The sequence below is a fragment of the Felis catus genome, chromosome D2 (assembly GCF_018350175.1).
Source record: "Felis catus isolate Fca126 chromosome D2, F.catus_Fca126_mat1.0, whole genome shotgun sequence".
In the NCBI taxonomy this organism is placed as follows: Eukaryota; Metazoa; Chordata; class Mammalia; order Carnivora; family Felidae; genus Felis; species Felis catus.
The window spans coordinates 57,773,175-57,797,775 of NC_058378.1; the positions used below are offsets into that span (position 1 = coordinate 57,773,175).

Consider the following 24,601-nt stretch of genomic DNA (forward strand, 5'->3'; position numbering starts at 1 on the left):
CTAAATTCAGGAAAAATGATGGAAGAAAAGCACTGTTTGGATGCTTTAAGTGGCTCAAAGAGACTAGCATTAAATTACATGTATTAGAAAGAGAAAAAGGTCTAAAATCAATAACCTAAGCTTCTACTTTAAGAAATTATAGGAAGAAGAATAATTCAAACCTTAAGCAACATAAAAAAAATGCTAAAAAGTTGGGGCACCTGGGTGGCTCAGTCAGTTAAGTGTCCAACTTCAGCTCAGGTCATGATCTCGTGGTTCATGAGTTCAAGCCCCTTATCAGGCTCTGTGCTAACAGCTCAGAGCCTGGAGCCTGCTTTGGAATCTGTGTCTCCCTTTCTCTCTGCCCCTCCCCCACTAACACTTACACACACACTCTCTCTCTCTCTCTCAAAAATAAATAAACATTAAAAATGTTAAAGAAAATAATAGAGCAAAAATCAATGAAATTGAAATTAGGAAAATAAAAGGGAAAAACAGTGAAACTAAAAGCTGGTTCTTTGAAAAGACCAATAAATTAATAAACCTTTAGCCATGTTAACTAGGGAAAAAAAAGAGAAGATATAAAATACCAATAGCAGAAATCCAAGAAGGAGGGATCACTAGTAATCCAATGTACACTAAAAGAGTAACAGAAAAATAATACCAGGTAAAACTCTACACCCACAAATTTGATAATGTAAATGAAATAGGCCAATTACTTGAAAGACACAAACTATCAAAACTCACACAAAGAAAGATAGACAATCTGAATAGGCCAATATATGTTAAAGAACTTGAATTGATTATTAGTGACTTTTTAAAAAACAAAGCATCAGAATCACATGGTTTCACTGCTAAATTTACCAAACATTTAGAAAGAAATGATACCAATTCTCCAATCTCTCCCAGAAAACAGTAGAAAAGTCTTCCTAGCTCATTCTGTGTAGCCACAGTACTTTAATATCAAAACTAGATAAAGACATTACCAAAAAGAAAAACTACCGATCAATATCTCTCATAAATATAGATGTAATACTCCTCAACAAAATATTAGCCAATGGATGCAACATTGCATAAAAAGAAATATACACCATGACCAAGTGACATTTATCCCAAGTAAGCAGGGCTAGTTCAACATTTGAAAATCAATGTAATCCACGGAGTCAACAGGCTAAAAAAGAAAAAGAAAGTAACCTGATCATATTAATTTATGCAGCAAAATCATATGGAAAAAAATCTAGCATTCATTCACAATAAAAATATCTCATAGCAAAGTAGGAAAAGAGGGAAACTTTCTCAACTTGATAAAGAAGATCATAAAAAAAATCCCTAGAGCTTGTATTATAGTTAATAGTGTGAAACTGGATGCTTTCCTCCTAAGATCAAGAATAAGGTGAGGAGGGCGCCTGGGTGGCGCAGTCGGTTAAGCATCTGACTTCAGCCAGGTCACGATCTCGCGGTCTGGTCCGTGAGTTCGAGCCCCGCGTCAGGCTCTGGGCTGATGGCTCGGAGCCTGGAGCCTGTTTCCGATTCTGTGTCTCCCTCTCTGTCTGCCCCTCCCCCGTTCATGCTCTGTCTCTCTCTGTCCCAAAAATAAATAAAAAACGTTGAAAAAAAATTTTTTTTAAAAAGAATAAGGCGAGGATATCCTTTCTTACCACACATTCAACTTTATACCGGAGGTCTAAACAAGTGTATCAGAACAAGAAAAGGCAACAGAAGTGACTCAGATTGGAAATGAAAAACTAAAACTGTCTTTGTAGTTGAGATAATTATCTGTATTTAAAAAATCCCAAAGAATCAACAATCAACAACAAAATCCTGGAAATAACAGGTGAAAATAGCAAGGTGACAAAACATAATGTTAATATACAAACTCAATTGTTTTCCAATATGCCAACAAAGAACAATTGAAAATTAAATTTTAAACATTTTCATGTATTTATTTTGCTTATTTATTTTTGAAAGAGAGAGAGAGAGACAGAGAGTGCATGAGAGGGGAGGGGCAGAGAGAGAGGAAGACAAAGGATCCAAAGTCCCCAGTGTGGGGCTCAAACTCATGAACCATGAGATCATGACCTGAACTGAAGTTGACGCTTAACCTACTGAGCCACCAACGCACCCCTAAAATTTCATATATAATAAGGCCCCCCAAATTAAATGCTTAGGTATAAATCTAACAACATAGGTACAGTATCTTCATGATGAAAAAGACAAAACTCTGAAGAAAGAAATCAAAGCAGATAAAAATACAGGGATATTCTGTGTTCATGAATTGGAAGACTCTACATTGTTAAGATGTAAATTCTTCCCAATTTCATCTACAGATTCCCAATAAAATTTCCACCAGCTATTTTGTAGGTGTCAACAAACTGATTCCAAAGCTTATCTGGAAAGGCAAAAGACCTAAAATAGCCAACATAATACTTAAGAAGAAGAATACTGGAAGTCTCACACTATCTGATTTAAATACTACAGTAAAGTTACATAAAGCTACAGTAATCCAGACCAATAAAGCTACTATAATCAAGACAGCATGTGAGTGGCAGAAGAATAGGCAAATACACCAATGAAACAGACTAGACAGCATGGATCTAAGACGCACACAAATATAGTCAACTGATCTATAGTAAGTTGCAAAAGGGCAATTTAATAAGAAAGGATAGTCTTTTCAACAAATAATGCTGAAACAACTGCACATCCATGTGCCATAAAAAAGTGAACCTAGATACAGACCTTACACCTTTCACAAAGTGGATCATATATACAACTTCAGAAAAAAATATAAGAGAAAATGTATGAGGCCTTGGGTTTGGCAATGAGTTTTAGATATAACACCAAAAGCATGATCCATGAAAGAAAAAATTGACAGCAGACTTTATTAAAATTAAAACTTCTGCTCAGCAAGAGATCATTAAGAGAATGAAAAGCCACAGAGTGGAAGATTTGCAAAACACATACTTGATAAAGTACCTGATAAATGACTTGCATCCAAATATACAAAGAACCCTTAAAACTCAACAATAAGAAAAAAAAAACCAACCTGATTTAAAAATGAACAAAATATACAAGCAGACACCTCATAAATCAATCAATAAACAGACACCTTATCAAAAAATATACAAATGTAAATAAGCTTATGAAAATATGCTCAACATCCATTTGTTATTAGGTTATTGCAGATGGAATATACAATGACAGTATCACTTTGAAAGATAGTTTGGCAGCTGTCTTATAATGCTAAACATAATCTTACCATACAATCCATCAATCAGACTCATAGATATTTACCCAACTGATTTGAGCATTTCTGTCCACAAAAATCCCTGCATATGAATGTTTATAGCAGCTTAATTAATTAATAATTAATTAATTGTCATAATTGCCAAAAACTGGAAGCAACCAAGATGTCCTTCAACAAGTGAAAGTATAAACAAATGTGGTGCATTCATACAATGGAATGTTATTCAGTGAAAAAAAGAAATAGGTTATCAAGCTACAAAAAAACAAACATAGATACATCTTAAATGCATATTGCTAACTGAAAGATGCCAGTCTGAAAGGCTGTGTACTATACGATTCCAAATATATGACATTTAGGAAAAGGAAAACCTATCAAGATTGTAAAAAGATCAGTGGTTGCTAAGGGCTCAGGAAAACGGAAGGAGAGTTGAATAGGTGCAGCACAGGTGGTTTTTTTAGGGTGATGAAACTGCTCTGTATGATACTAAAATGGTGGATGCATGACACTATCTATTTAACAAAACCCATAGAACCTAGCACAAATGTTAGAAAATTTCACGCATATTTTAGAAAATTATTTATGAGGTCAGAAGATCCAGGAATGGAATGCACAACGTGAGAATATAATCTAACTGTATTACAAATGTCTGAAATAACTTCACCGAAGGGAGTAGGAGAAAAGATGTTCATCTAAGTAACTTCAAAACTGAGTGGAGTCTATAAGATTGAAGGTAAAAGAGACTATACATACACGCTATAGCACAGTTGATCAAGCTGGTCCCATGGGGATATGGCCTAGCAATTCTAATACCACTATACGCATATACTGGCATTGAACATTATAAGTAAATGGATGGAGGATGGTGTGACACAGATTTCTCACTGTCAGCATGGAAATTTACAGATAAACAAGGAGAAAAGACTAGAACAATCCATGTGGTAACAGAGTTGGAGACATCAGTATGAACTTGTTTATCGTAATGTAAATAAAGGTGTATCATATAAACACATTTATAGACATGTGTATATGCATACATATATGTATATTTCCTGATATCTTGGTGAGAAGTCCTAGAAGCAACACACTCCAGTAGGAACAAATGGCACCTGGCGCCCAGATCTTGGTTTCTACAATCATCCTCCAATAAAAGGAATAACAGCTTCTTAGAGAAATAAATGATTCCAGTCTGGAGAAGGAAATATGCAAGATGAGCCTGGAGTATTTTGTAGTGCCAGAATACAAGGAAGTGCTGCACATATACACACAAGTTTGCGCGCGTGCGCGTGCACACACACACACACACACACACACACACACACTGATAGTGATGATCAAAGGATACAAAAGCCAACCAAAAGAGCTCCCATTAGCCAAAGCTGAAAAATTTGAGCAATGAAATAAAGTAATATTGGATTATAAGTCAAAGCATAAAATAAGTATCCAACATTCCATCCCATGCTGATATAAATAAATGACTGGATAAATAAATAAATGGGGAGAAGAGACAGATCTCCCATTCAGAATTCCAAATAATTTATATAGATAGTCTATCCTCCAGGAATATCTATATTACTGACTTGTTATTCCTTAAATGTAGGCTGTGAATAATAACTTCCTTCCATAGAGTACAATTTGGTGTCAGGGGGGCAGATGTAGTAATTCTATAGTGGAGAAGCTGGACAAATACCACCTCAGCCAGGTGATCAAGATCAAACACAGTGGGAGGTCATGTTGATAATATATACCTTTGATATTATTGATGAAAATGACATTTTACCTCTGTGGTCTTCTTGCCAAATACACATAACCCCAGTCTAATCATGAGAAAAATATCAAACATATCCAAATGAGGGACATTCTATAAAATACCTGATCACTGTTAAGTCCATCAAAACAAGATAAACCTGAGAAACTTATAGCCAAGAGCCAAAGCAAACATGACAACTAAATGTTAATATGGTATCCTGGACAAGATTCTGGAACAGAAACAGGACATTAAGTAAAAATAAGAAAATCTGAATAAAGTATGAACTTTATATAATAATGATTTATCAATATTGGTTTATTAATTGTAACAGGTGTACCATACTGCAATGAAAGGAATAAACATGGAGAGAAGGCTAGAATTATCCTTGTGGATGATGATGATGATGATGATGATGACGATTGTACTATTAATAAGAAAAAGTAGGTGCAAATGGGAACTGTCAATACTACTTTGCAATTTTTCTATAATTCTAAATCTGCACTAAAATTTAAAAAAATATTTTTAAGTGTTCAAATCATGAAAGACAAAGAAAGGTTGAGATTTTACATAGTAGAGGAAATGAAGATAAATTAATAATTACATATAATATTAGATCCTGGATAAGATCCTGGAACAGAAAACTAAAGTTACTGGAAATATTGGTGACATTTAAATTCTACAAATGTTAATTTCCTGGTTGTTATCATTGTACCGTGGTTATGCAAGATGTTAACATTAGGGTAAGTTGTTGGATGAGGGCTATTCAAAATTCTCTGTATTATTTTTGCAGCATTATTTGTAAGTCTAAACTTTGATCAAAATAAAAGGAAAAGGAAAATCAGTTGGGCATATTTATGTGAGTCTATTTCTGGGTTATCTATTATGTCCCATTTATTTATGTGTCTATCATTCTGTCAATAACACACATTCTTGAGTACTAATAGTGATATAATAAACCTTGAATTTGTGTAGGCTATTCCCCTCATTTTATTCTTCTTTTCAGAATTGTTTTGGCCATTCTAGATCCTTTACCTTTCCATAGAACTTTTAGAAAATAACCTTGTCTATATCTACAAAAAAATCTTGCTGAGATTTTTATAGCAATTGTATTAAATCTTTGTGTGAACAATAACATAATATCTGGGAAACTGCCAAAAACATGAAAATTAAACAACACATTTCTAAATAATTCATGGATAAAAGAAGAAAAGACAAGAAAAATTAGAAAACTTTTTTTTTACTGAATGAAAAAGAAAACAGAAACATACCAAAATCTGTGGAACACAGGTAAAGCAGTTCTTAAGAGAAATTGATAGCTTTAAATGCTTTCATCAGAAAAAGAAGAAATGTTTCAATGATATAAGGTTCTATCTTAAAATGCTCAAAAGAAAAAAGTAAATTAAACTATAAGTAGATAGAAAGGCAAAAATCAAAATAGGAGCAGAAATAAATGAAAATTTTAAAAAGATTTTAAAAATAGAAAACTAGGGTGTCTGGGTGTCTCAGTCAATTATGCATCCAACTCTTGATTTGGGCTCAGGTCATGATCTCATGGTTTGTGCTCACATGCACAAGTGTTCTCTGTCACTCTAAAAGTAAACAAATAACCTTAAAATTATAAAAATAGAAAAAAGTAAGTAAACCAAAGTCTGGTTCATTGAAAATATAAATAAATAAAACAAATTAGACTTATCTTGGAAAAGAAAGAACACATGTTACCAATATCAGGCACCAAAAAAGGAATCATCCCTAAAGATCTTAGAAATATGAAAAAAAGGTAATAAGGGAACATTATGAACAATTATATGCCAATCAATTTGATAATTTAGGTTAAATGAAAGATTCCTTGAAAAACAAGTTGTCAAAAATGACTAATGAAGAAACTGAAAACCTGCATAGCTTGATATCCATTAAAGATTGATTTATAACTTCAAACTTTCCAAAAGGAAAATTCCAGCAATATATAAAATAATAATACATCATGACCAAATGAGGTTTGTTCCAGGAGTACAAGGTTATTACAACATTTGAAAAATTAATGTAATTAACCATATGAACAGACCTTAAAGAAAAACTATAACATAAACTTAATATATGAAAAAACATGACAAAATTTAACACCCATTTCTGATAAACACTCTCAACAAAATAGGAATAGAAGATAATTCTTAGTTGGATAAAAGTTGTTGATAAGCAATCTAGAGCTAATATCAGACTTAATGGTAAAAGTGTGAATGCTTTCCTTATAGGATTCAGAACAAGAAAAGGCTGCCCATTCTCACAACTTTATTCAACTTAGACAGGAGATCCTAGCCAGTGCAATAAACCAAGAAAGAAAAGAAATAGAAGGCATTCAAATCGGAAAAGATGGAACAAAACTCTTTTTTCTCAGATGACAAAATTGTTTACATAGAAAAACCAATTAAATCTACACAAAAGCTACTAGGTTGTAAGGTATGAAGTAAATACAAAATAATAAATATATTTCTAGATACTAGCAATGTAAAATCAGAAATTAAAATTTTTTAAATACCACTTATAATACTATCAAAATATTGAACCATTTAGGAATAAACGCTAAAGAAGTGAAAGATTTGTACACTGAAAACTGTAAAACTTTACTGAAAATTATTAAAGACCTAAATAACTGGAGAATATACCATGTGTATAGGTTGGAAGACTTAATATTATATTATTCTGATACAAATTCTCCAAAAAATTATCAATAAATTCAATGCAATTCCAATAAAAATACCAACAGGCTTCTGTTTTGTTTGTTTTTTTTTAATAGAAATGAGGAAATACAAAGGACCTAGAATACTTAAACAATATTTTTACATTTATTTATTTATTTATTTATTTATTTATTTATTTATTTTGAGAGAGAGAAACACAGAAAGAGCGAGCTGGGAAGGGGCAGAGAGAGAGGGAGAGAGAATTCCAAGTAGGCTCTGTGCTATCAGCACAGAGCCCAATTTGGGGCTCAAATTCACCAACCATGAAATGGTGACCTGAGGCTGAAACCAAGAGTCAGAGGCTTAACCAACTGAGCCACTCAGGTGTTCCTAAACAATTTTTTGAAAAAACATAGGGGAGATGGTGAGGGGGGGGAGGGGTGAAATAGGCAAAGGAGATTAAATAAAGAGTGCACTTGTGATGAGTACTAGGTGATATATGAAATTATTGAATCACTATGTTGTACACCTGAAACTAATATATTACACTGTATGTTAACTATACTAAAATTAAAACTAAATTAAATTAAATTAAAAAAAGAAAACAAAAGAATAAAGTAGAAGACTAATACCTCCTGATTTCAAGACTTATTATAAAGCTAAATGTAATCAAGAAGGTATGGCATTGATGTAAAAATCAAAAAAATGGATAAATGGAACATAATACAGAGCCCAGAAATAAAATAAGACATATATGGAAAACTGATTTCAACAAAAGTGTAAAGTGGAGAAAAGAAAATTGTCTCAACAAATTTTGCTTAAACATAGGTCCATGTGCAAAACAGTAAACTTCTATCCATATTCTCTACCCATAAAAAAACATCAGTTTAACATGGATCATACATCTAAATGTAAAATCTAAAACTATAAAACTTGTACAAGAAAGCACAGAACAAAAACCGTGTCTTGGGTTAAGCAAACTTTCCGGACCATGTGGTTTTTATTCTGACTATTCAACCCTGCTGTTGTAGCTGAAATCAGTCATAGATAATACGTAAACAAGTAGTCATAGCTGTGTTTAAAAAAAACTTCATTGGCAGGACCAGACAACAGGTCAGATTTGGCCCATGGGCCCTAGAGAGAAGACCACAAGCACAGTCTATAAAAAAAAAAAAAAAAGATAAATTAGACTTCATCAAAATTTTTAAATTTTGCTTGTTAAAAGACACCATCAAGATAATGAAATGACGAGACACAAAGGGAGAAAAATATTTGCAAACCATTTAACTGAAATAGGACTTCTATCTAGACTACATAAATTCTCAAATTTCAGTAATAAGAAAACAAACAACCAAACTTTAAACTTCAAGCTTTAAAAAATTGGATAAACACTCCACCAAAGAAGATATACGGATGGAAAATAAGCACATGAAAAAATGCTCAACATCACTAGTCATTAGGAAGATAAAATTAAAACCATAATGAAGTACTCTTATTAGAATGGCTAAAAATAGAAGACTGCTTATACCAAGTTTTGGAGAATACGTGAAGGAATGGGGAACTCTCATACACAGCTGGTGGGAATGTAAAGTGGTATAATCATTTACAAACATTTTAGTAGTTTCTTAAGAAGTTAAGCATATCCTAACCATGTGATTCATCCATTCCACTCCTAGGTATCACCCAAAAGAAATAAAAGCATATGAACAAATAAAGACTTGTCTAAAAACATTCATAGCACTTTTATTTATAATAGTCAAAAATTAGAAACGATCAAAATGTCCACCAATAGATTAGTGGATAAACAAGATGTGGTATAGCCATACAATGAAATACCACTAGCAATAAAAAGGTATATTACCACATGGATGCATATCAAAATAATTATGCTGAGTGACAGATGCCAAACAAAAACAGAGTACAAACTATAATATTCCATTTATATGCAATTCTAGAAAATTCAAACTAATCTATAGTAATTAAAAGCAGATCAATTTTGCCCAGGGACAGAGTGAAGGTCAAGAAGGAAAGAGGGAAGAACTTCAAAAAGGCACAAGAAAATTTTGGGGATATTAGATATATCCCAATATGTTCTTTATTTTGTTTGTGGTGATGGTTTCACAGGTATCAAAGGATATCAAAACTTACCAACTTGAATACTTTAATTAGGTACAGTTGTTGTATGTCAATTTATCCCAAAAAAGCTATTATAAAAAACACACAAAATGAGATACTACTAAATATTCATCAAAATGGATACAATTTTAAAATTTATAATACTAAATGCTAGTGAAGATGCAGAACATCTGGAACTCTCTCTCATACATTGCTTATGGGAATGTAAAATGGTGAAAACGGCGTGGCGGTTTCATACATTTACCATACATCCCTAGGTATGTACTGAAGAGAAATAAAAGCACATGTCCAAAAAAATGTTATATGTCAATTATACCTCAATAAAAAATAAATTAAAAAGTCCATGCAAAAATGTATACATAAATATTCATAGCAGTTTTACTCATTATAGCCAAAAATGGGAAACAACCCTAATGTCCATCAACAAGTGTATAAATAAATTGTGGTATATTCATACAATAGAACACTAATTTAGCAATAAAAGGAATGAGCTACTGATACAGGTAACAACATGAATGAATCTCAGAAACACTATGCAGAGTGAAAAAAGTCAAACCCAACATACAGTATGATCTTATTTATATGAAACTCTAGAAAACACCATATTAGTCTATGATGAGATCATTAGATTAGTGTCTGCTTGAAGATGGGGATATAGAGGGCATTAAATAGGGAGGAGCACAAGGGTACTTTGGAGGCTTATTGAAATGTTATATATCTTGATTTTAGTGGTGGTTACATGGTTGTATAGATTTGTCAAAAATTTACAATTATAACGGGAACATTTTATTGTATGTTAATTTACCTCAATACAGTTACTTGGTGTGTGTGGGGGGGTGGATTTCCTCCAAGTGATTCCAGTATTGGGGAAATCTCTGTACAAATCTAATGTCCAACTGTATGCAAATTATCTTCTCTACAACAGTCACCTATTCTTGCCTGAATATTTCTCATGTGTGAAGTTTATAGTTACATAAGTCTGCCTTGTCCACTTCTCGACAGTTTTGTCAGAAAAACTTCCCATGCTGAGTCTAAATATATTTCCCTCTAATGACCATATTTGGCCCAAGTTTTGCCCTCTGCAGTTGCCTTAATATATATAATCTTTCTTGACAGCCCTCGAATATTCAAAAATACCTATCTTGGAGACTGTACAGCAGAATTATTGTAACATGGGCTCTGAGATCTGACAGGTCTGGAATTTAATTCTGGCCATATATATCATTTGTGAGTGATCTTGAGCAAGTTACTAACCTCTCTAGGCTGTTTCCTCCTGTTAAATATTCGTAATAACAGCACTATGAGGATTATGAGGATTAAGGAGATAATGCATGTAAAGCACTTCATAAAATACCTGGTGTATGGTAATATCCTCAGTTATTACAAGCTTTCCTTATCTTTCTTACCCAGGCTAATCAACACCAGGTACCTCAATCTCTAAGACTTTAATTCCAGAGCACTTAACATCGAAGTTGCTTAAAAATGCTATAATTTGTTAATGTAATCACAACCCACACAGTCAACAATTATTTCTTTCAGCACTCAAGATGCCTCAGGATCTGAATCCACAATCACAAAATGCTGACTTAAGAGGTATTACTTATGTGAGACATACCATAGGGTGAGAGGATTAGAAAAGACAGAGATTTGGAATAAAGTTTTAGTGGAAGCAGTACTTGAATATGATTTTGCAAACTAAAAAGTATATGAATAAAGGTGCATTTGACTGAAGTGAGAAATTAACGTGATTTTGCTAGCCTTTCCAGTGTTTATTTTGTCTCATGAAGTGCTCTGAAAAGGAACTTTATTACTTCACATATAAAGTCCTGCCTCCTTTAAACCTAAGTACAATAAGCATGAGATTGCAGCCTAACATCATTGCCATGTTAGGGGCCTGCCAGTGGATCATAACAAGCTCAATACCTAAGGTCGGGATGACAATGTGAGTCAGAGTATGCTAAGTTGATATTCTACTCTTTCTTTGATTTTGAACAACTTATTTCCCCTCTCTGGACATTCATTTTTCTATTTGTAAGCTGGGAAAGATTAGTTTAATGACTTCCAAAGGTCCCTTCTAACTTAAAACCTGTAACCTCGGTTATACACGTGTATGCATTTGTTAAAACTCGTTGAATATATGCTTATTATTTCTGCATTTAATTCTAGGTAAATTTTGTGTGAAACGAAAAAATCCCATATACAAACAATAAACTTTCATTAATGATATTCATGCTAAAACATTTAGGGTTGAAGTATACAGATTTCTGCAATTTATGTTAAAATGCACTACCAAGATGAATAGAGAAAGGGAAGAAGAGAGGGATGAAGAGAGAGAGATGATAAAATGTACAAAAATGTTAATGACAGAATCTACATGGTGATGTATGAAATTTTCTAATAAATGTTGAAAATAAACAGCAGTTAAGTAACTTTTTAAATATCAGGAAAAATACTCTATAGTCTTGATTCCTCTTACATATTTATACTCTATAAACCCCTGGCACATGGCAAGGTTCTCTTTCCTAATCTTTTCTGCTTAGTTTCTTAGTCCCTTATATAAGAAAACAAGGCTAATAAAAGATAATAATAACATGTGTTAGCAAGGATATGAAGAAGCTGAAACTCTCACACACTGCTGGTGGCAATGTAAAATGGTGAAGCATGTTTGGAAAACAGTCTTGTAGTCCCCCAAATGGTTAAACACAGAGTAACCACATGATCTGACAGTTCTACTCCTACATATATACCTAGGAGACATGCAAATATGTCTTATAAAAACTTGAACACAATGTGCATAATAGCATTATTCATAATAGCCAAAAGGTGAAAACAACCTATAAATATTCATCAACTGATGAATGGATAAACAAATGTGATAAATTCATATAATAGAATATTATTCATCCATCATAAGGAAGTTTTTTTTAACGTTTATTTATTTATTTTGAGAGAGAAAAGGCAGAGAGAGAGGAAGCGAGAAAATCCCCAAGCAGGCTCCATGCCCAGCACAGAGACTGACATGAGGCTCAATCTCACAACTGCGAGATCATGATCTGAGCCAAAATCAAGGGTCAGATGCCCAACCAACCGAGCCACCCAGGTGCCCCAAGAATGTTTTGATACATGCTACAGTATGGATAAAATTTGAATACCTTATGCTTGGTGAACAAAAACAGTTGCAAAAAACCATATATTGTATGATTCCATTCACATGAAATGTCCAGAATAAATACATCTATAGAGACAGAAAAGGTTAATGGTACCCTAGGGCTAGAAGAAATGAGGGTTTAGAGAATGATGGCTAATGAATGCAGATTTTCTTTTTGGAGTAGCGAAAATGTTCTAAAATTGATTATGGGGATAGATGCAAACTCACCCTTTGTCAATATACCTGAAGTCACTGAACGGTATAGTTTAAACGGGTGAATTATGTGGCATAAAACTGTTTAAATAAACTGTTTAAAAAATAAAAAATCAAGTCAAAGAATTTATCTAGTCTGCCTCTACCCTATACCTCTTTAACATTATGATCAAGAAGTGGCCTCACTGACTCTTTCTCTTGTGTTTTGCTTTAAAGGCACTTAAAATTTTCTTATATGTTCCTGGAAAACTCCTCAGATTTTCCTTTGGGGTTTTATTTCACCTTTGTTCTTGGACTACAATAATTTGTGAGGCTTTTCTGATCTCATTCATTCACTTGACAAATATATAGAGTAATTCTATTGTGTCAGACATTCTGTGAAGCACCTAAGATAAAAAGTAAAAAGGGACCAGGTGCCTGCCCTCAAAAAGCTTACACTCTAGTAAAGGAAACAAATACGTAAATACATAATTAAGATATAAATCAATACATACCACAAGTGAACCATGTAAAAGTGCTAAGTAAGAACACACTTTTGCCATTAGACTTAGAGTCAGAAACCCTCAATTAAATGAAGTAGGTTTAACAAGTTTGTGATTTTAACAAGACATTTAATTACCCTGAGTCCCATTTTTTAATCGTACAATGAAGAAAATGCCACCCACTTCACAAGGTTACTATAATAACTCAATACAAACATGATATGTATATGTTTTGTATTGCATTGTGTTTTGTAACTATTATGTGTTTTGTAAACTATATATTATGTTACACTGTGACATGTCATATTTTAGAAATCATTGTTGTTTCGTCTAACTTTCTTTGTAAATTACTGGAGGTAAAGTACATAATGTACTCTGGGATCTGAGAAAAATAATAAATACAATATTTTCCCTATAACTGAGAGTAACAGATGGAATTTTAATAGTTTCTGGAAGAAAGGAAATAGCTTAAAACATAATGATTTCAAGACTGACTGGGGAGATGGAGAGTAATGTGGAAGAAGGGTTATAGCATGGTTGGAAAAGACAAAGGCCAACTGGATAGTAAGCTTGAACAGAACATAGGTGTGATAGAAAACATAGCTTTAAAGGCAGGGCTTTGAAAGTAAAGAGGAATTTTAGTGAGAACTATGAGCTTGCATTACCCATATTAATAACATGCATTTTCTTTTAAAAAGGTGAAAATGAAGTTATCTCAGTGAGTACAATATCCTCTCCTAGGATAACTTAAACAAAGTTCTACTGAAATTCAAATCCCTCACAAATGAGGGCCAAAGCAGCTACATACACAGACATAAGAACAATGTGTTTTCTGGTTGATTTAATATTTGTTTATCTTTACAATGGTGGCTTCTGGTAAAAACTGTGGATTCTCTGCATATGTTCTACCCTTCCCTTATCTTTAAAAAAACACCAAGGAAAATATAAGATAACAAATAAGTTAATCAATAAATCTACATAAAGTGAAGAAATTTTTAAAAATGGTAAAAGTAAACTGGCTCTCCAGATTATATTAGGTAAATGACTTAAATTATAATCTCAAATAATACTCTGTAATAAAATGGAGTTAATAGTACTACTTGGCATTTAATATTTCAATGTCCCAACTCTCACATACCTATATTTCAATCTTAATGGCATATAAATGTAAGATATTTTCAAAAAATTTTTAACATTAATACATTATTGGCAGTTCTCACTTATCTGGACATGATAAGAGATAGGAGGGAAATAGAGACCACAAATAACATAAAATATACTACTATCATTACTCCAAGTACTTACTTTTTTTAATGTTTATTTGAGAGAGAGAGAGAAACAGAGAGAGAGAGAAAGAGCACGTGAGCACAAGCGGGGGAGAGGCAGAGAGAGAAGGCAACAGAGGATCAGACGCGGTCTATGTGCTGCCAGCAGACAGCAGACAGCCCAATGTGGGGCTTGGACTCACCAGCCATGATATCATGACCTGAGCTGAAGTCAGATGCTTAACCAACTGAGCCACCCAGGTGCCCCTCCAAGTACTTCTGATGGGAGCCTAGAACTGATAGGTAAGAATGAAAAGAAAAGGGAAAAACAAACAAACAAACATAAAAAAAACTAAGCTAAACTTAGGAAAAGGGAGACATTTTATTTAAATAACCTAGAGAAACACTTAAATGTTCAGGCCAGGCTATACATATGGAAGCAGCAACTATCACCCAGGGCATTTTGGTAGCCTTTCTTCCAAGATCAGCATTAAGAACAATTGGCTATAAAGAGTTTCTTAGAGTTGGCTATAAATAGCACTAACATGCACTATTCAACAAAGACTGGTTGACTAGGTTGAGAGTTACTGGCCCTGGGTTTAAAAGCCCTTTGCTATGATCAGATGCACTCTATAACTGTATAGGCTAGACCAGAAGGACACAAACTAAGGACAGAATTGGAAATTAAAAGAATGATATTCAACAGAGACAATGGAAGACAATGACCTTCAGGTTCATGGGAAACAACTCCATAAAACAAGCTACTGTGGATGTTGTCTAGCACCTACCAAATGCTCCTTCAGGACTGAAGGACTTACTTCCCCAGCTGCTGACAGTGCTTGCTGCTGGCTGACAACTCTCAGCCAAATGCCCTCTCCAGGAATTGTCCTTGGCTATAAAGAGCCACATCTTCCAAGGTCACGCAGCCTGCATTCAATGACTAGTTGATGTGGGAGTCTGAAAGTTCTAACCCTCTTGCCTCAACTGTGAAAGGCAATCCCAACTCCAGAGTATGGCGGGGTTTGCTGAGCCCTTCTTTAGCATGCATCGCAGACCAACTACTCTCTCCAATTCTGCCTCCTCCCTTACCCCAAAAAGTATAGATCCTGAGACCACTCCCCAGAAAGCATTCCTCCATGCTAATCTCTGTCTCAGAATATGCCTCTGGGAAAGCCAACCAGCAAGCCAAGGAGATACTGAACCACTGCTGTGAAGTTTCACTGTCAAGAAACTATGATAATAGCAGTACCATTTGTCTCTAGGCAACCCAGGACACTAAGCAGTTGATCAGGTTCTTTCTTAGTTATGGTGTTCAATTCAATATTCAACAACTGAATAGGCTACATAAAATGTGGAGAGGAGTCAGAGATGTGAAAGGAACATTGGAGGAAAGTGCAAGGAATTGGAATTATTTATTTCAGAGACAAGTGAAAGGGAGAAAACCAACAGTATAAGAAGAGAAAGTAAATTTTTAGAATAAAGGATATAGGTTAGACATAAAGACATTTTGCCAATAATTAAAAGTGCTAGAATATTAGAACAACTTGCTAATGGAGGTAATTTATTCACTTAATATCATTAATAATAATTTGAGTTTATTCTACATTAGGAGCTATGCCAAGTATGTTATATAGTATATTTAAGTTTTTAATTCTCATAACAATGCTATGAGGAAGTACTATTATTATTCCCATTTTAAGATAAAGAAAGTAAGGCTTACAAAAATAAAGTAACCTGTCTAGAATTACGCAGCTAAGAATAATGAAGGAGTCAAACCCAGGTTTTTCTGACTCTAAAATTCATGCTCTGAATTACTGCCTCTTTGTTTATATATATTGTGTACTGTATTAGAATCTGAGAAGATGCTTAATTTTCATCAATCCAGAGGGAAGAATGACTATTTGATGTAGATTTTGACCAATCATAGAATATTTGGGGGCCTCTGTGGCTATCTGTGTTAAGCAGACATAATGATGCCTCTTTTGCCTAAAGGCATTCAGAAAAACAAATGATGGCCTGACGCCCCTCTTACCGAGAAAATCTAGGATTCTATACTTTTGGTTGAATAGAATAAAAATTTTCAGAATGTTACAAGCTTTTGAGAAACTAAACAGTATAATTCACTTACAGGAACTGCTCTAAGTGAGTGATTTAGAAAAAATTGAGGACAGAAATAGTGTTAGCAAGCCCAGTAAAAGACAAGTCTTAAGCTTCCGGAGAATAAAGATCAAGAGAGTAGGAATTCTGTAAACAGAGTAAATTAGGCTTGGGCAATGGAATGTGAAAGTTCCCAGGAAGGAAGATACCTTGAGATAAAGATGAACATTGAAAGGTTGGTAGAATCAGGATAGATGTGAGGTAATACAGCTGGCAGGTCATTCAAGCAAGACAGAATAACATGATCAGGATCAAAAATAAGTATGGCATATCTGAGGAAGGTAAGTCTTTGAAGAGACTTATGAGTTATGAGAGAATAACTTTCATCCATATGTAATAACTTGATACCATCTTTTTATGATGGCTGGGGAATGGCACAGATCAGTGCTCTTTGCAAAGGTTTTCAAGGCCCCAGTGCGAATCTTCCATTTGCCAGGGTACACACAGGGAAGATTAACAGGCCACTGTATTGCTATTTTTTACAATGAAATATCTTATGCACTGACAAATTAGGATATCCACAATGTATTGTTAAGTTGGAGAAAACTATAGATACATATTTATATGTGTATGTATATGTGTGTGTATATAAAAAGTTTGGATTCATCTAGCAGTTTTTAAGATACACACACATGCATACATATATTCCATAGTGCATTAAACATTTCTCATACACATGAACTACTTATATAATTAAAAAAATTTTTTAAACCAAACATTAGAATGTCAAGACAAGATCTTAAAGATCATATGATTTCACTTCCCTTTCTAAGTAAGAATACAAATAGAGGAAGGTTAGTCTGGGACTAGAACCCAAGATTCTACCGCCAAGAGCTAGTATTCATCCCATTATGCCATATACCTCATTTCCTCTGTGAGCGGTTTTTCCACAGACTCATCTGCCAGAGATAATCTAGATCAAGGGTCAGCAAACTTTTTTCTGTAAAAAGCCAGATAGTAAATATTTTTGACCATCTGTATCTGTCACATATTCTTCTTCTTTTTCCCATCCCTTTAAAAATATAAAAACTGGGGCACCTGGGCGGCTCAGTCAGTTGAGCATCCAACTTTGGCTCAGGTGGTGATCTTGTGGTTCATGAGTTCGAGTCCCACGTTGGGCTCTATGCTGACAGCTCAGAGCCTGGAGCCTGCTTCGGATTCTGTGCCTCCCTCCCTCTCTGCCCCTCCCCCGCTTGTGCTTTCCCTCTCTTTCTCTCTCAAAATAAATAAAAAAACAATTTTTTAATGTAAAAACTGTTTGTAGCTCTCAGGACAATGAAACTGGTCAAGAGGCCAGATTTGGTCCACAGACTGATCTAGATAAAGTAGAAGGAAAAAAGACCAAAGATAAGGAGACCTATTCGAAGGCTATTACTACAGTCGGGAGTCAGCTTATAGAGACCCCAATCAGGGTGGCAGGAGTAAAACTGAGAGCAGAGCTGATGAGACTGGATATGGGAAAGAAGTTAAGTGGCAATTGTGTTCAAACTTTCCCAAGTTTCTCCATCAGTCCAGCCTGAGTTTTAAATGGCAAGCAAGGCAAGTAGTTAATATGTAAAATTTTGAGGGAGAATTGGATTTGTGTTTTGATATACATTCATAGCTGAGGTCTCAGGGCAATGCTGCCAATACATTCAGAATAGGAAGGTACAACATTCCCCCTTGTTTTTAATGCTGGTACATTGTTTGAATGTTTGTAAACCAAAATGAAGGATTCTTTCTGATTCTTAACTGAAAAAATTAAAAGAAAAAAAAGATGTAAAAGTAAAGAAGCAAGCTCTCAACCTTAAAGGATTTTCAAAGGTGCTTCAGATTTCTTTTTTGGGTGCTTCACAACAGTCACTGTAATTGCTCTGACACTGCCTGGCCTAGAACTGCACATTATTCCATATTAACATACCACAAGTGCAACAGGGAAAACAGTATAAACAGAAGGCACCATGGGATAGTAGAGAGACTTTGATGGGAGACAGACTTCAGTTTAAATTCTGGTCCTACTATTTACTAACATTTATGATCTTGGAATAGTTACATGAAAGTCACTTTTCTTATCTAATCAATCTAGTTAATAATACCTGCTTTAGGGGCGCCTGGGTGGCGCAGTCGGTTAAGCGTCCGACTTCAGCCAGGTCACGATCTCGCGGTCCGTGAGTTCGAGCCCCGCGTCAGGCTCTGGACTGATGGCTCAGAGCCTGGAGCCTGTTTCCGATTCTGTGTCTCCCTCTCTCTCTGCCCCTCGCCTGTTCATGCTCTGTCTCTCTCTGTCCCCAAAAAAATAAATAAACGTTGAAAAAAAAATGTTAAAAAAAAATAATACCTGCTTTAAAGAGTTGCTGGGAGAATTACATGAGCTTCAGTATGAGAGTAAAAAACAGTGTCTGGGGTGCCTGGGTGGCTTAGTCGGTTAAGCATCCGACTTCGGCTCAGGTCATGATCTCACGGCCTGTGAGTTCGAGCCCCATGTCAGGCTCTGTGCAGACAGCTCAGAGCCTGGAGCCTGCTTCGGATTCTGCATCTCCCTCTCTCTCTGCCCCTCCCCACGCATGTTCTGTCTCTCTCTCTGTCAAAAATAAACATTAAAAAATTATTTTAAAAAGTTGGAAGTAAAAAAATAGTGTCTGACATATGGTAGGTGTTCAACAAATAATAACTTCCTTTCCTTCCCTGTATCCCTAACGACCATTCAGTGTTTATTGAAAATCTCACCACTGTAGTGAATTTGACAGGGATCACCCTATTTTGTGAATAAAACAATTACTTAAGGGGCACCTGGGTGGCTTACTTGGTTAAGCATCCAACTCTTCATTTCGGCTCAGGTCAGGATTTCGTGGTTCATGAGATCAGGCCCCACACAATCTCCCTGACAGCTCCAAGCCTGCTTGGGATTCTCTCTCTCCCTCTCTCTGTCCCTCCCTCACTCTCTCTTCCAAAATAAATAAATAAATAAACATTTTTTTTTTAATTATTTAAAAAGTGCTTGGGAAACTCAATACCAAACACAAAGGAAAGCAAAATGTATTCAAGATACCAAAGTTAAAGCGTTAAGACTTATAGTTGACTGATAGTTCAAGTCTCTTCACACAATAATAATAAAAATAGATGATATTTACTGAGCAGTTATTCTGTGCTAGGCACTATTTTTAAGATCTTTGCTTGCACTAAGTTGTTAAACATTCACAACAATCATATAAAGTGGGTAAATGAGGAAACCAAAGCCCAAAGAGATTGGGCAAGACATGAATCAATTAAGAACCATGCAGGTCACTCTCATACTGTGCCAGTGCCACATTTTGTAAAAACAATGTGTTGTTATACATCAAGAGCTCCCAAAATACTGAAAGTTACAATATTTAATGACATTGAAAAGTCCCTAAGATGCTAGGAAATAAATACTAGATATAAGACATATATGCAAAATAATTGCTTTTTTATTTAATATTCAGTGTATTTATATAAAGAGATTAAAAGGAAATGTATCTAAGCATGCTATCTTAGTCCATTTAGGCTACTATAACAAAAATCCTATGAACTTGATGGCTTACATACAACAGCAATTTAGTTCTCACAGTTTTGGAAGCTGGAAGTCCAAGATCAGGATGTCAACATGGTCAAGTTCTGTGAAGGCCCTCTTCTGTGTTGCAGACTACCAGCTTCTTTTAGTATCCTCACATGGTGGAAGGAGCAATAGATCCCTCCAGGGTCTCTTTTAAAAGGGCAATAATCCCATTAATGGGGGCAGAGCCTTCATGATCCAATCACTTCCCAAAGGCCCCACCTCCTAATTCTATCACATTTGGCATTCAGTTTTCAACATAGGAATCTGGGGGAGGACATATTCATACCACAGCAAACATTACCATGGATTACTTCTAAGAGATAAGATTGTGGGCAATATACCATAAACAATGCTATTATCCTCTGAGCCATTTTATTTTCCTCCTGGCACAAAAAAGGCAAATTTTCTGCCCTAAACACCCTCTCCCTTGTAGTTATGTGGTTCCCTTAACCATGTAACTGAGTTCAGGCAATGAAACCTGGGTGGGAGAGATAAATGTCAATTCCAGCCCTAAATCTATATGTGATCTTACACACTTTCTTTTCCCTCCTGTCAATCATCTGTGACAACAAGGTGACTTTAAAGCCACAAAATGATGTAGCCACAAAGAACCTTCCTGGGTCCTTGATCATTTGAGGAGAGTCATGTAGAAGAGGCCTAATTCATTTTCTTTGAGACAGAAATTAACTACTAATGTGTTAAACAATTGACATTTCAGGGTTAATTTGTTACATCAGTAACTGATAAAGGTAACTTTTGTAATACTTTTTATTCTTTTCCTATATTTTCCAATATTCCAGTAAGGAGCATAGAATACTGCCACAATCAGAAAAAAAAAAAAAAAGTTGTATTTTGAAATGCATGCTTTTTAACTCAATAATTTCACTTTGGGGAATTTAGCCTAAGTCAATGAACTGAAATGTAAAATGCAAATGTAAAAAATTACACACAAATGTGTTTACTGAAAGGTTACTTATAAAATTTTTTTAAAAGCAACAAAATAACAATTTAAATGCCATTCATAAAGGAATAGTTTAGTAAATTATATCCATGTGACAGAATATTAGGCAACCATTAAGATGATTTTAATGAAGAATTTTAATAACATGAGCAAACATCTATATTGATACAATGGGACTAAAGGGAGACCATCTGCTTACCTTCCCAGGGATTAAGGAAAGAAGATGACAGTTGTGGGAGGGAAATAGCAGTCATGGTGACCAAATAGGAGCTGGGGCAGTGAGATGGGGCTGCTTTGTTAGGTTAAGCTTTCCCTGGCCAGACAGATACACGGTGTTCAGTATAGCGTTATATCCAAGGAGGGTTCTGAGTGGCCAGAAAAAAAAAAGTTTCAACAAAAAGGGATAAAGAGACCAGTGCTAAAAGTTTGAAAAATCATATGGGGGCTGATTGGGGAGGGACTCAGGGAGTGCCCATAATGTTCTCTGCTCCTTTGCTAGTTATAAGTTTCATGCAAAACTATTTGTTAGACTGTACATATACGTTTTAGGCACTTTTTAGTTTGTATGCTATATTTAATAACAAAATATGTATATTTTTAAAAATCCAGCACCATTATCTTCCTAGATGAGACGGAAGACTTTAGAAGCAGGAAGGGACAATGTTCAATGTAGGCCCAAAGAACAATTTATCACTCAATGTCCGTGTACTGCTTTGGAGCTCGCAAAGCGCTTCTACAAAGCATACCACATTTAAGAATCAGAATGACCCACAACAGAGACCTTGAACCCAGGTCAGCTGATCATACCCAATGATCTTTCCAGTAGACCAAATTCTATTGATAATAGTAGAAGAAGTGGTTTAGAGGGGAAAGAGGTCTATAACAAATGTTGCTCTAGTCTCTGGATTGTATTTCTTTAAGACATGATAAGGTTCCTAGCTTTCTAGGAGCAGCATGTTAATTAGTGCTCCTTGCCAGACGGTTTGCTAAGAGCTACAGGAAACAGTACAAAGAAAGACTTGGCTTCTGCTCTTAAGGAGTTCACAGGCTTGGGAGGGAAAAAAAGGAGCACAAACAAGGATTTTTACATGTGTAATATAAGTACAGAGGTCAGAATGACTAATTCTGCCTGGAAAAGCTAGGAGAGACCTCACAAAGGACATAACACTGGGGAAGGGCCTTGGAAGATGAATAGGAGTTCACAGACTAAGAAGTGACAGGCAGAGAGTGTGTTCTAGGCAATTGAAATAGCACAGAAATGTTAAAGAGTAGCAACATTCAGATAATGCCAACTAGTTTGAAGCACAAGCAGCTGAAACATAAGGAACTGGGAGGGAGACAGGGAGTGAGGGGAAGAATAGTCAGAGATGAAGTAGGGACCCAGGGATCAGGTTAAGACAAACTAAAAGGTTTATATTTCATTGTTTAGGTAATTGAGGGCACATTGATGTTTCTATACTTTAATATTAATATAGTAGTATTGCAAAAAAGGAATTGCCCTTGGCTATAAAGAGCCACATCTTCCAAGGTCACGCAGCCTGCATTCAATGACTAGTTGATGTGGGAGTCTGAAAGTTCTAACTCTCTTGCCTCAACTGTGAAAGGCAATCCCAACTCCAGAGTTTGGGTGGGACATAGAAATGAGAGGGAGGTAGAGGCAGGAAAACTAGGAGGCTGTTGCAAATAGAGAAGGCAGTGGATGAAGTAGTTTTGGAGCCAGATGGATCCGGGCTTCAAACCTGGTTTTATCATGTTCAGATTGTTTGACCTTGAGAAATTACATCTCTCCAAACTTTTGTTTCCTGTTCTGTAAAATACAGATAACAATACCTACATTTGCAGAATTGTTATTGTAAGAATTAAATACAAAATTCTGTCTACTATAGCATATGGTTACATATTATGTAATAAATGATAGTGACAAATACAGTGATAGTGCAGTGGTATTGAGGATAAGAAGACAGATCACCATCAACAGGATTAGGGGACTGACTGGACACGAAATCTGTGGAAGATGCAAGGAGAGAGAAAAGTCCTGTATTTAGCAGCTACTTTGTTCTCAGTAATAAACATGTCTAATACCAACCCACTGAACTGCTAACATCTACATCAGCTAGACATCGTGTCTAGTAGAACAGAATCATCAGCAATGCCATTAGTGTGAGTTTAGGTATTTCTTTTTTCTTATATTGCTTTCTACTTCATTGGCTAACATTAAGATTATTCAAAGATTTCAGACATTTCAAAGAAATATATTACAGAATTATATTAAGTAACTTATATCCATGGTAGAGTTATAATCTAATTAGCAACAATATCAGCTATGAAATGCTAAAAGCATCCCTTCTGTGTATAGTGAAACCTTGAGAAGTCCTGCAACCAAACTGAAATTACCAAAGTCACTGAAAGGGCAGGCCTACCCCGGCCGACTCCATCTTGTTCTGTGTCCTTCACCTTGACCACACCTCCTCCCCTTGAGTAACCTCCTGCTCACCTGCCTAACAGGACTCGGACCCTTCCCCAGCCAATTGGCTGAGGCCACAGCCATTACCTCACCAACTGCCCCTAGGCCCCAATAAAACCTTTGTCCTTTTGAAACTCGCTCTCTCTCCCTGGTATCTCACCGCCGCGCCGGTGCAGGTAGGGGATTGAGCTCGAGCTAGCTCGAATAAAGGCTCTTTTGCTTTTACATGGGACTTGGCTCCCTGGCGGTCTTTGGGGATCACGAATTCTGGGCATAACATCACTATCCTTGAAACTGCAGTACTATACACATTGGAAGTCAATCACCAACTTAAATTATTTATCCGCTCTAATGGGAAAACTGTTGAGATGAACTGCAGGACAAAATCATTTGTAATCTATCTTCATGTAGCAAAGTAAACTGTGTATAAATCTCTATAACCCCTTCTGGCATCTTCAGTTTGTGCACAGTAGAGGTGAAGTACAGACCAAAAAATACTTGGAAAAAGAACTTGCCACAGACAAGACTGAAATATTCCTGGCTTTTGGTTTCCTTCTGAAATATCAGAAAACAC

General features: G+C 35.3%; 1 protein-coding gene and 1 long non-coding RNA gene across 7 annotated transcripts in view; both read right to left on the reverse strand.

Moving 5' to 3' along the window:
• The window catches only part of LOC123380874, a 29,048-nt gene extending 10,998 nt beyond the window's left edge, over positions 1–18,050 (reverse strand). The window contains exon 1 of the long non-coding RNA XR_006587214.1: positions 17,909–18,050. This is a non-coding gene — a long non-coding RNA (uncharacterized LOC123380874). The remainder of the gene's footprint in view (positions 1–17,908) is intronic.
• The window catches only part of HPSE2 (heparanase 2 (inactive)), a 711,059-nt gene that overhangs the window by 411,571 nt on the left and 274,887 nt on the right, over positions 1–24,601 (reverse strand). The window lies entirely within an intron of this gene.